Consider the following 13,586-nt stretch of genomic DNA (forward strand, 5'->3'; position numbering starts at 1 on the left):
TCACCTCACCCCAGTCAGAGTAACTATCGTCAATAAATCAATGAACAAAAGTGTTGGCAAGGTTGTGGAGAAAAGGGAACCTTCGTGCACTGTGGGTAGGATTGCAAATTGGTGCAGCCACTATGGAAAACAGTATGGAGATTCTTCAAAACATTAAAAATAGAAGCGACCTCCCCGCCTTCCGCTGCACGTGGTTGCAGCGAGATGCCCAAATCCAAGCGCGACAAGAAAGTTTCCTTAACCAAAACTGCCAAGAAAGGCTTGGAACTGAAACAGAACCTGATAGAAGAGCTTCGGAAATGTGTGGACACGTACAAGTATACCTCTACATCTTCTCCGTGGCCAACATGAGGAATACCAAGCTGAAGGACATCCGGAACGCCTGGAAGCACAGCCGGATGTTCTTTGGCAAAAACAAAGTGATGATGGTGGCCCTGGGTCGAAGCCCATCTGACGAGTACAAAGACAACCTGCATCAGGTCAGCAAGAAGTTGAGGGGTGAGGTTGGTCTCCTTTTCACCAATCGCACTAAGGAGGAAGTGAACGAGTGGTTCACAAAATACACAGAAATGGACTACGCCCACGCTGGAAACAAAGCAACTTTCACCGTGAGCCTGGACCCAGGGCCCCTGGAGCAGTTCCCCCACTCCATGGAGCCCCAGCTGAGGCAGCTGGGCCTGCCCACTGCCCTCAAGAGAGGTGTGGTGACCCTGCTGTCCGACTATGAAGTGTGCAAGGAGGGCGACGTGCTGACCCCAGAGCAGGCCCGCGTCCTGAAGCTTTTCGGATATGAGATGGCTGAATTCAAGGTGACGATCAAATACATGTGGGATGCAGAGTCTGGAAGGTTCCAGCAGATGGGAGACGACTTGCCAGAGAGCGCCCCCCGTCGGAAGAAGAATCGGAGGAACAAGACGATGATTGACGGGCACTTGGGACTGGGCCTCCCAGCCCATTCCAGGCCTCGTCTCAACTGGAGCACACGGGACTGCCACGGCCCCTCTCGGGGGACCAGCTGTTTACTTTGCTGTGGATGAAGACAGGTGGGGGGCGAAAGGCACAGACTCTTCTGTAAAGAATAAAACTTTGTCTGCAGGGTGTCTCCCTGTGATGGCAAAGGGACTTTTTCAGAAAAAAAAAAAAAACACATTAAAAATACACCTACCAAATGACCCAGCAATCCCACCTCTGGGTATTTATCCAATGAAATCCAAAACACTAATTTGAAAAGACATATGCACCCCTCTGTTCATTGCAGTATTATGTACAATAGCCAAGATATGGAAGCAACCTAAGTGTCCATTGACAGATGAATGAATAACAAAGATGTAGTTACATATACACAAAAGGAATATTACTCAGCCATAAAAAAAATGAAACCTACCATTTGTAACAACATGAATAGACCTACAAGTCTAGGTTATCTTTTCATTTTGTTGGGGATTTCCCTTCAGGATACTGTGGTAAATGAAATAAGTCAGACAGAAAGACAAATACCATATGATCTCACTTATATGTGGAATCTAGAATAAACAAAATAAATGAACAAACAAAACAGACACAAACTCAGAGATATGGAGAACAAACTGATGGTTGCCAGATGGGATGGGGGTTGGGGAAGTGGACAGATGAGTGAAAAAGGTGAAGGGATTAAGAAGTATAAACTGGCAGTTTCAAAATAGTTATAGAGATGTAAAGTACAGCATACGGAATATAGGCAATAATACTGTAATAACTGTACGGTGTCAGGTGGGTACTAGACTTATATGCGGATCACTTCGTAGGCTATACAAATGTCTAATCACTATGCTGTACACCTGAAACTAATATAATATTGAATGTCAACTGTAATTTAAAAAATTTTTTAATTAAAAAACATAAATAACCACAGAGGGAGGAATCAGAAATCAACCGAGAAGCCTTTCTAAGAGAAATTGACCTTGAGCCTCAACTGGAAAGAATATTCAATTAAGGCAAACACTAAAGTATCCATGACATTTTCTCATAAGGTCACTGGTGTCCCTTACCTGACAGATCCAATAAGTGATGTGATTTGCAATGTGAAAGGGAAATGGGGAAACATTAGCCAGAAAATACATCTTTAACCTACCTTCTGCACAATTTATACATAATATTAAAGGAGATTATCTGACGGTGACATAATCCATTCTTTTCTGCTGATATGCCAGCTTCTATGACTGGATCAAGCAGGACCATCAGAAAGAGGTCCATGGGGCCACAATGTTTCAGCCCCTAGATTGACTGAGTTCTCCTTTGGCACAAAGTATCCTGCTCCTTTGAAAAGCAATTTCAGGCAGTTTGGTGAACTAATTTGCAGCAGTCACTGAAAGATTCTTTATTATGTTACCTAGAGGAAGACCAGGAAAGGGACATTTTTTTTAGAACTCTTAATGTCTCATGAGGAATTAGAATGATGATTTCTTTAAGGGCCAATGCAAATCATGTAACAGAACGTTTGCATTTTTGCTATGACCATCAGAAAAATCAGACAAATTTGGCTGATAATAGCACAGAATAGCACAATAAGAGCAGAGAGACTGCATATTTCTGCATACCACTTTGTCCTGATACTGATATGCTCCTGTATATTTTCCCTGAAGTTGATTTTCATCTATTCCCATATTTCAATTCCAACCTACTGACTCTTAAAAGCCTCATAGAAGACATTGTAAACAAGGTAGGGAAAACAATAAACAATTCATCTGACATCTGCTCATTTTCTGCAGATCTTGGAAATCTGTAGAGAACTACAAAGATGGAGCTGGGGAGAAGAAAGAAAGAATGGATCACAAGAGATCTGATCTGCTTTGAACCTCTTGAATCCTCCTGCCTGTGAAGCTCCACTCGCTTGTTGGATAAAATGTCCTCCTGTAGGAGAACATCCTTTGCTCCTGACAACCTTGGCAGTAGCTTCTCAGTCTTTTGACAGAAACGGTTTTGAGTTAACTATGTCTGAAAATCTGACTACTGGCCAGGGCACTAATGAATGGGATGACCCAGACGTTCACCTTCTCAGGCTCAGTGGTTTTCATCTCTCTTGCTACACAGAAAAGAATGATCCAGAGAGCTTTTTCCTGCATTACTTTCTAAGTCTGGGAAGTCAGTATGGAGGCAGCACACACATCTTTCAACACTGCATGGCCCTTCACACCATGCTCTGGAAAGAGCAGAGAACTTAAAAGAAGTCAAAGGATGTTAGAGAGGTCTAAGAGAGAATTTTCTTAGTGGTAGGTGGTATTTCTTTCCCCCTGACCATGCTCTCTCAAACCCTCAAAAGAAGTGTAATTTCCTGGATGGGCTTGTCCCTTGCCTTGGCCCACTCTTTCAGGCCACCTCTCCTGAAAATTGTCTCAAACCTCAGGTTGTCACAGTTTGAAGGGTGGCTTGTGGAGCACGAGGAGCACATATTGCCACTACCATGCAAACCTAGGGTCTGCGCTTTCTTGGCCTCCTGATGGGAGGCCTGGGAGGTCTCCATTCAGATGAGCCATCTTCCAGACAGGAGTCCTCTCTACCTCAGAAAATCTGCTTTGTGCCTCAGAACCAGGAGCTGAACCTAGTCCTTTTGGTTGGAACCTACATGAGGTCCCCAAATCTTGGAACTTCCTGTGTCCGGAATCTCTGGTTGGTCTTTCAAAAAAGTCAATTCAGGACCACTGAGGATACCCAGGCTGGACAGGTCAGACCAGGCTCAGACTAACCATTGTGAAGTGTGACCCAAGAGCCCTGAAGAGACCAAGAACCCCGGAAATACAAGCACCCCGTAAGATAACAGAGTCCACGTTATACTTGACGGCAACGCCGTTTGGCTCTAGGCAGAATCATTTTTTAGGAGGAGGCAGACGTGGATGAGTCTCCGAGCGCCGTCTCCCGCGGGACAAGTGGTCGTGAGGTGCTCACCAGGCTCTCCGCGTCCCCGATCCTAATCTGTCAGAGAGACAGGACCGGGACGGACCCCCGCAGCCTTCACTGAGCGCTCCGCTGCCCCAGTACTGCGCCGCTGGGCACGTAAGCACCAGACAGACCCGCCGCGGTCGGCAGCTCCGGCTCGCAGGGTTCAGAGGCGCGGGCCCCAACCCCCTGCGGGCTCCGCCCCCCGCCCTCCTGCAGGCGCCGCCCACTCTCCTGCAGGCTCCGCCCCCGCCCTCCTGCAGGCTCCGCCCCCGCCCTCCTGCAGGCTCCGCCCCCGCCCTCCTGCAGGCTCCGCCCCCGCCCTCCTGCAGGCTCCGCCCCCGCCCTCCTGCAGGCTCCGCCCCCCGCCCTCCTGCAGGCTCCGCCCACCCTCCTGCAGGCTCCGCCCCCGCCCTCCTGCAGGCTCCGCCCCCCACCCTCCTGCAGGCTCCGCCCGCCCTCCTGCAGGCTCCGCCCGCCCTCCTGCAGGCTCCGCCCCCGCCCTCCTGCAGGCTCCGCCCACCCTCCTGCAGGCTCCGCCCCACCCTCCTGCAGGCTCCGCCCGCCCTCCTGCAGGCTCCGCCCCGCCCTCCTGCAGGCTCCGCCCCCGCCCTCCTGCAGGCTCCGCCCACCCTCCTGCAGGCTCCGCCCCACCCTCCTGCAGGCACCGCCCACCCTCCTGCAGGCTCCGCCCGCCCTCCTGCAGGCTCCGCCCCGCCCTCCTGCAGGCTCCGCCCACCCTCCTGCAGGCTCCGCCCCACCCTCCTGCAGGCTCCGCCCCCGCCCCTGCGGACTCCGCCCCACCCCCGCCCGCGCTCCCAGCCCGGGCGACCCGCGACCGGAGCGCCGGAGCATCCGTCCCTAGCTTCCCGGCGGTGCGCGCGGAACCCGGGAGGGGTATTTTCCGGGCAGGCCCCGCTCGGGGACCCCGCCAGGACCGAGCATCGTTGGCCAGAATCCAGAAGGGTCTGGGCTCCAGAAGGAAGGGCCCAGACCCTGACGGGGCTACCGACAGTACAGGAGACCCGCAGTGCGAATATTTAGAAAAACAAGCCCCGACAGCAGGGCTTCAGAAGCTGGGTATAGTGGCAGCAATGATGATAAAATGTAATGCCAGATTCTCGAAATTATTTGCATACACGAAAATTGTAGATGAATAAAAATACACACAAACTCAAACGACCGCCACACAGCCGCATCCCCTTTAGACGACTGTGTACAACCTTCTGACAAAAGCTTTTTACAAAAATGGGATTATAGGGGCATAACTATTAGAGCATGTTTTCTATAAACAATGTAAACATTTACTTGGTTAATATGCTATTTCCCAGTTCTTCCTTATTGAAAATTGCAAACAAATAGAGAATTTGAAAGACTTCAATGAGCAGACGTACCTCTAGTTGTTACTATGGACACTAAGAAAGAAGATACCTATGGAGAAGGGCTCCTGACGGCAAACTGGGCTCAAATTTAAAAGTCGAGCCTAGCAGCAGCTCCTAAACAGTGGCCTTTCGCACAACCCGCAGTTCAGGGGGAAACCTGCACCAAACCGCCAGCCTCCCACACCGAACTGTCTACCTGTACTGTATTGACGCCACCTGAGTTCCTGAAATTGTGTTTCAGCCAATAGGACTGAGACTTTCGCCATCCAATCAGACCTGTTCTGACAGCCTTGCTGCATCACAACTGAGCTGTTTGCACTGAATACAGTTTCCTTCTTCACATTCCAAATTGGGGATTCCGTTTGGTGTTGAATTGGCACCAACGACCATTGGTTGATGTTACTAAGCTAGAAGTCCCTGCCCAATGCACATAGAAGCCAATACTATGACACCGGTTTTTGAAGAAAAAAAAAATCTTTTACTATAAGGTGACAGACAAGTTTCAAATCTGTCTTCCCGATCCAGGGACCACATCTTCCTGGACAATGGACCCTTTGCCCCTGAAAGAGTTCCAGCATTCAAGTTCGGGTCACGTCCTGGTCCTTTAGTTCCCTAGTGGGGAGCAATTAAGGGGTTCACAAGAGCCACTGGTGAATGGTGTATACGAGGTTTAAACTTTGGTTCCAAGTCTTGTCAACAACAGCATCTGACCGGTTTGTGCTGATTATGACGTTACAGAGTCAACAGCTGTTATTATTTTGCCATATTTACTTTATCTAGATGTGTAATTATTTGTGATGACACATCAGCTCTAAATATGTCATCATGTAGCTTCTCAGATTAAGGACATACTCCTACATAATTACAATACCATTTTCACACCTATAAAATTTCACAGTAATTCCATTAAAAGCGTCTAACATCAAGTCCATATTCAAATATCCCCAATTGTCCCAAAAATGTCTATTAGAGGTTTTTTTAAGTTTAAAAAAACACCCAGAAGTCAACGAAACCCACATATTATAATACATAGTAGTGATGTGAGGAGTGTATAAATTTAGACATGAGGAGATTCACTCCCTAAATAATCAAGTACTAATTTTTTCATTGGAGTAAGTATAGAGTATTCTCGGAGAGCATAAATCTACAAATAGAATAGAAAATGTTTGTTTTAATTCTGGTTCACATTTTCTGAGCATTTCAGACTGGTCTCTACCATTACTACTGCACAGTGCATCAAAATTAAATGTTATTAGAAATCAAAATTCTATACCAGATTTATCATTTTTTCAGGTATGTCTTACAGCACAAGTATTAAAACCACGTCTAAATATTTGTGTTAGTTTAAAACTTGTTTTTAACAACATTGAGTATTAAAATAGCAGCACAAGTCAGATCATTCACAAAAGTTTCAAAGCACATAGACCACATTTACAGGAAACTGACGTGGTAGAGTTAAATTTTTTGTGTTAGTTTAAAGGGGACTACATATAGCTATAAACACTGAGCTTAATTTGATGTTCAAGAGTTTTGAAATTCTGTGATTCCTAAAAATATTATTAAATATTAAGAGTATTGCATTATTTGAAATTCTGTGAATAATATAGAATTTTCAACCATTTCTCCACGTCGTTTTTGTCGACAAAAAACGTCCAGCCTAAGAGAAAGCTTATAAGTTTATTTGAGCCAAACTGACGACAACTGCCAGGAAGCAAAATCTCAACGGACTGAGAAAATGTTCCGCAAAATGGCCGTTTGCAGCTTATTTTGTACATAGAATCAAAGGAGGAGGGTTCCATGAAATCCACTGGTGGTAGATTTAGAGGGTAGGAAAAAGCAAAGCGGGGAAATCTCTGAGATTGGATAAAAGTTAATTGGAGAGACAGGTACTTCTTCCACAAAGGTAGGTACAGGATAGTTAATAGTTCACTTTTTATAGCATATAGAGACGTTAATCAAGGGACAAGAATAATAATGAGGGATTCTGTACTTTCCTGCTCTTGTCTGGAAAAAGGGATTACTGACATTCCATTTTCCATCTTAGGTGCAAAAAGACAATAGACAGGTTCACTTAAGGTGAAGATTGACTTTATGAAGGAAGCTTCAGGCTTAAGATGTGATTTCCCACCTTGGCCCACCTTAATTATGAACTTTTTTATATTCATGCCATCTTATGTGGTTATTTTCAGTCTCCTGACTTTGTCAGGTTTAACCTGTGGCCCCTTTTCCATCCTCGTTTTAAATTTGCACGAATTACATTCTCAGAAGATGTAGCAGCACTACAGCTACATCTTGTGACAGGCAGGCCTTTGCACGGTTCAGATATACATGAATTTCAGTCACCATGGTTTTGTTAAATAATACCAGTTTCCTAACAACACAATTCAAACTTCAGTTACCACATTATATTAACTGTGAGTAATCACATAAAGTACAAACTTGGCTGCTAATTCTTCGGGCTATAAATCACTACATTAATAATAGATACGCATCATAATCAGTGACCAGTCACATCACTATTTTCAGTCTTTTGTGACTGGTGTCAATGAAAAAACAACCAGCCTAAGAGAAAGCTTATAAGAGTTTGAGCCAAACTGACAACAATTGCTGGGAAGCAAAGTCTCAACAGATTGAGAAAATGCTCCAGAAAATGGCCATTTTGCAACTTATTTTACACATTAGAATGAAAGAGAATGGTTACATGAAATCCATTGGTTGTAGATTAAGGGAGTGGGAGAAAGCAAAACCGGAAACCTCTGGGATTGGATAAAAAGCAAAATGGAGAGACACACACTTCTTTTACATTGGTGGTTATAGGATAGTTAATAGCATTTTGCAGCATATAGAGATGGCATTTGGGGAACTAGATAACAATGAGGGATTTTGTAGTTTCCTGATGTAGTGGATTGGGCTCCCTAGGAGGTCCGGAAAAAGCAATTACTCTGACATTCCAAGGGTATGTTATTTTAGATGCAAAAAGACAACAGACAGGCTCACTTAAGGTAAAGATTGACTTTTGTCAAGGAAGCTGCAGCCAAGGATGTGACTTCCTGCCATGGCCCACCTTAGTTAGGAATTCTTATGTTCACACCATCCTATGTGCTTATTTTCAGTCTCCTGAGCTTGTCAGGTTTAACATGTGGCCCCTTTTCCATCCACACTGGTCACTGCAAATCTGTTATTCAATTCACACAGAGAAAGCAACAGCTATAGCTGTGCGGGCTCTTTGTAGCCCAGTGATAAATTCTTGTGGTTACTAAGAATTGCACAACTCTGGGCAAAGAGTCCATCCAGAAGTCTACAGAGAATACCAAACTCTAGCATGGCTTCAAGCAGCATAAGTCTGTGTTCCTAGGGTGACACCTCTTCCCTCCAATCCTGAACCCACCCTGCACACCCCCACCCCTACCACACGCGCGTGCACACACACACACACACACACACACACAGCCATAAAAATGACTGTCCTAGGAAATGCCAGAATTTACTGTTAGTTCCAGCCAACACCTGACGATAGGCCCCTGACCTCCTTTACTTAGATCATTTATTAAAAAGGACTTACAATTATAAATCCTTCCTCTGTCCCTCTGAAATGTATGTGTCTCCCACAACTCAGAAGTGTCTTTCACAAGGACCTGAAAGCCATTCCTTTAAAATGTAATCATCAGAAAGGATGATTTCATCTGTCTCCCAGTCTGTAGGGTGGAATTCTAACTTGATACTTGCAGACACAGCTGGCCTCGTATGTTTACACTGACCAACACTTAGTAATTTATCACTTCTCTGACTACTTGAGCCCCTGCTTGTCCCCTGCCCCCATTCTCCTTTTTAAAATGTCACCTCTGCACAAATCCATTGGAGCTCAGCTCTTTCCCTCCTGTCAGTAGTTACTGAATAAAATGTTTTCACTGCTTTAACTGATTTTCAGCTGTGTTTATCTCTGACATTACCCAGAAGAAAAGAGATGAACTCCCCACCCAAAATTTGGTTTGGATGTCAAAACTGATCACACTCCACATGCACAAAGAGGATGTGAAAAGATTACTCACATAATGAGGCTTTCTGGAGTGAAGAGCGATGGCTCCCAAGCAGGGCCAAAAATGTCTTGAGAAAGCAGGGAAGACTGGCTTGAGGTTTTTATTGTGGTTAAGGGGTGTGGCTGAAGTGTGGGTTCCAAGACACATGCCAGGAATTGTGTGGCTTGTACTTCCCTCCAGAACCAAAGGAGGGAGCAACTGGGCTTCCATAGCAGCTTGCCCAGATGAGGGGCAGAAGGGGAAGGAAGATTGGTTGAGCTTGAAGGCTGTCATCAAGCATCAAATATGGAGTCAGACTATTACACAAACCTACATTACATTTTACAAAAAGTGCATAAAGAGGGAATAGGCCAATAAAGATGAAATTGCAGCAAAGAAAGGAAAACACTGGAAATGAAATGTGAATTGAACATAAATGGAGTTACAGAGGAAATAGCTGATGGAGGTGTGGGGGGGGGGGGCACTGCCACCACTGAAGAAACTCTACATTTGCACAAGAGGAACTTGCTGGAGGGGAACTCACCAATAAATGAGAGAAGTGATAGAAAGGATAAAGACATCCCAAAGGAAGTGACGTTGCTTTTCTGGAGTTTTATTCTAAGTCACTGTTAGTCTTCTATCAGAAGGCCTACTTAATATGTCGGTGTCCAGAATTTCAGAGGGTGTCCAGCAAACTGCTTCTGCACATATGAAAACAGTGGGGTCAGCTGTCCCTTGCCAAGTCAGTTTCTCTCAGAAAATTGTTACAATCACAGATTTTGCAGGCAGTTTTTTTAGTTATCTATTGCTGCATAACAATTGCCTACAATTTAGTGGCTTAAAACAACAAATACTTGTTATTTCACACAATGTCTGAGAGTGAAGAGCCTTATCTGGGTGGTTCTGGCTCAGGATTTCTCTTGGGGTTGCACTTCAACTTTCAGCCAGGCTGTTGTCATCTGAAGGCTTGGCCAGGGCTGGAGGATTCACTTCCAGCTGGCACACTCACATGGCTGTTGGCAGAGGCCTTGACTCCTTGCCATGTGTGCACCTCAGCATGGCATCCATCAGGGCAAGCAATCCAAGAGAGGCAAAAGCCAGTGTCCTTTATAACCTTGCTCAGAGTGACATGCCACCAGGAGCATTTGAGATCTTCTTCCCCAGTATATGTCGTCAGTTTGGCTCAAGAAAGCTCTTATAAAAATTATCTAAAAAAAGAAGTAGAAAAAAAGAAGTGGCATACCATTTCTGTCACATCCTATTTGATGGAATGGGCGACCCTGACACAACATGGGAGGGGACTATACAAGGATGTGAATACCAGGATGTGACTACCACTGTCATCTCCCTTCTGGATGATCTGTCATTGTACCACAATGACAGATCATGTACCACAATGACAGATCATCTAGAAGGGAGATGACAGTGGCAGTAACCTCTGTAGAATGCAATGAGGGCCCCGCCTGTGTGCAATGAGGGCCCCGCCTTTGCACCCAGCCATATTTTTCTTTTCTAGATGTTTTACTGCATTTTATTCATATTTTGACGCTCTTCCCTTGTATTCTGCTCCTGCTCTTTATAGTTTAAAAAATGGTTCAGACACATTTTTATAGTTGAATGTGTTTTATAAGTTCAAGTCCCAGGTTTCGTGAGTTTTGCTAATTTTGTTCCTCTCCCCCAGTGTGAGGGTTGCAGGCTTTGTGACAGATCAAATCCGGGAATTCTGATTTTTAACTTGAAAGGGGGGGAGTTACCAACATGTCACCACTGGCAAAAGACCTCCGAGAGGAGAAGGGAGTTAACTGTCCCAGTCCTAGGATGGGAGGTCTTCTAGAGCACCACGTTTTGGCTGGACAGCTGCTGGTAAACATGGACATACGTGCCTGATGCAGTACAAAAGCCCATGTTCTCTATTATCTGAGATCCTAACGTCCTTCAGTATATATTTAAGCAAATACATAAAATGGGAGGCTATGGTCCCTAATTATCTATAACATCTGCCTCTATTGATAATCTGTATATTTCAGACACTAAACCGATGCCTAGCCCTGAATATGACCTAACATCAAGTTCAGAAGCAGGAAGGCCAGTTAGGAGGCCATTGCAACAAGTCACATACAAAATGGTGGTGGTAGATGGGGTCATATTGGTGGAGAGAGAGAGAAGTGGTCAAATCTCAGTGTATTATAGGGAACACCTACTAGGATTTTCTGACAGTGCATGAGAACTGTGAGAGAAAGAAAGGACTCAAAAAATGACGGAAGTTTTGGGCCTGAGTAATTGGGCAGACAGAATTGTCACTATTATGGGAAAAAGTCAAGAACAGGTCGATGGGAGATTAGGAATCTCGTGCTGGACACAGTGATTTTAATATGCCTACTTAACAACACACAAGGTTGTGCAAGGTTGACTATGTGACTTCTGGGTATCAGGGTAGGGGTCTGGATTGAAGATCTCAGTTTGAAATTTTTAGGGATACAGATGCTGTTTAATGCTTTGTGATTGGATACAATCACCTAAGTAAACAGTGAGACAAAAAAAGGTCAACGAAGTGCCCTGCTGTAAAGATGTGGTTATCTGTTGAATATGAATGGATATTCTTTTTTCTTTTTATAAAGATTATATTGGGGAAGGGAAACAGGACTTTACTGGGGAACAGTGTGTACTTCCAGGACTTTTTTCCAAGTCAGTTGTTGTCCTTTCAGTCTTAGTTGTGGGGGCGCAGCTCAGCTCCAGGTCCAGTTGCCGTTACTAGTTGCAGGGGGCGCAGCCCACCATCCCTAGCAGGAGTCCACCCGGCAACTTTGTGGTTGAGAGGACGCACAACCAATTGAGCCATCTGGGAGCTCAGCAGCAACTCAGCTCAAGGTGTCGTGTTCAATTTTAGTTGCAGGGGGCGCTGCGCACCATCCCTTGCGGGACTCGAGGAGTTGAACTGGCAATCCTGTGGTTGAGAGCCCACTGGCCCATGTGGAAATCGAACCGGCAGCCTTCGGGGTCAGGAGCACGGAGCTCCAACAGCCTCAGCCACCGGCCGGCCTGAATGGATGTTCTGAAATCCAATTCCAACTTGGGGGAGGAAGGGCATCCCCACACCAACAAGCAATTCTGACTATCTAGCAGGAGATAGAATCAGATTCCACAGGTAAAGGGTTCAGTGCTACAAAACTGCCCCACACTTCAAACGACAGTCACAAGCCGAGGCTACCACCTATGCTTCTGACTAACCAGTTACAAATTGGAGGTTCCAATGTGTTGTTTGATTAATTTGCTAGAATAGATCACAAAATTCAAAGAAACATTTTACTTACCAGATCGCCAGTTTATTATAAAAAGATATAACGTAGGAACAGCCACATGGAAGACGTGCATAGGGCAAGGTATGTGGGAAGGGCATGACACTTCTATGTCCTCTGGAGGCAAGCAACTCTTCTAGCACGTGTTCACCAACCTGGAAGCGTTCTACAACCTGTCCTTTTGGGATTTTATGGAGGCTTTTATGGGTGCATGATTGATCAAATCATTGGCCAATGGCAATTGAACTTCATCTCCAATCCTTCTCCCCTACCTGGAGGTCGGGGGTGGGGGTGAGGGGTAGGGGTGCGGGTGGGCCTGAAAGTTCCAACCTCTAATCACATGACTGATTCTTTTGGCAACCAGCCCTCAGGAGGGGGTCTAAAATCATCTTCATTGAATTAATAAAAGATACCTGGATCACTCTCAACACTTAGGAAATTCCAAGGGTTTGGGGAGCTGTGAGCCAAAAACTATGGATAAAGATAAAACACTTTATAAATCACAATATTGCAGAGTAGATTATAATTTAACATGAACACTTTGAGAATGGAAATGAGCACTACTAATCATTAGATCTAGATAACAGGAGTAGACTAAGACTTTCAAACCAATAAGGATGGCCTTCTTGCTGACAGGAGCAGAGAACATACTAAGAATTGAAATAATTAATGTAAGAAGTAAATATAAAATAATTGTCTGGAATAAAGGAAGAGTAACTAGATTCTGTAGTTATATATGGCATCATATGGTATCATTGTTGAACACATTAATTGTCATGAATTTGAAGTAATCAGAATGACATTGTGTTCACCCAAGTCCAGCTCCATGGCTGGGGTCACATAATAGGCAAAAGAGCCAGGTTTAGGGTTTGGACCAATGACAAAACAAGAATGGAGGGATTCATAATGATTGAGCATCAACATTAAGCTGGGCAAGTAAGTAAAGAGGATATCACTTTGTGAGTGACACCTAGAAACAA

At 45.0% G+C, this 13,586-nt stretch overlaps 1 pseudogene across 1 annotated transcript; it reads left to right on the forward strand.

Annotated features, from left to right (window-relative positions):
- Positions 1-204: 204 nt before the first annotated feature.
- Positions 205-925, forward strand: LOC308508096 (mRNA turnover protein 4 homolog; annotated as a pseudogene). Its single transcript has one exon. The product of its transcript is annotated as an mRNA turnover protein 4 homolog (transcript).
- Positions 926-13,586: the final 12,661 nt, after the last annotated feature.

The sequence above is a fragment of the Rhinolophus hipposideros genome, assembly GCF_964194185.1.
Source record: "Rhinolophus hipposideros genome assembly, chromosome: 15".
NCBI lineage: Eukaryota > Metazoa > Chordata > Mammalia > Chiroptera > Rhinolophidae > Rhinolophus > Rhinolophus hipposideros.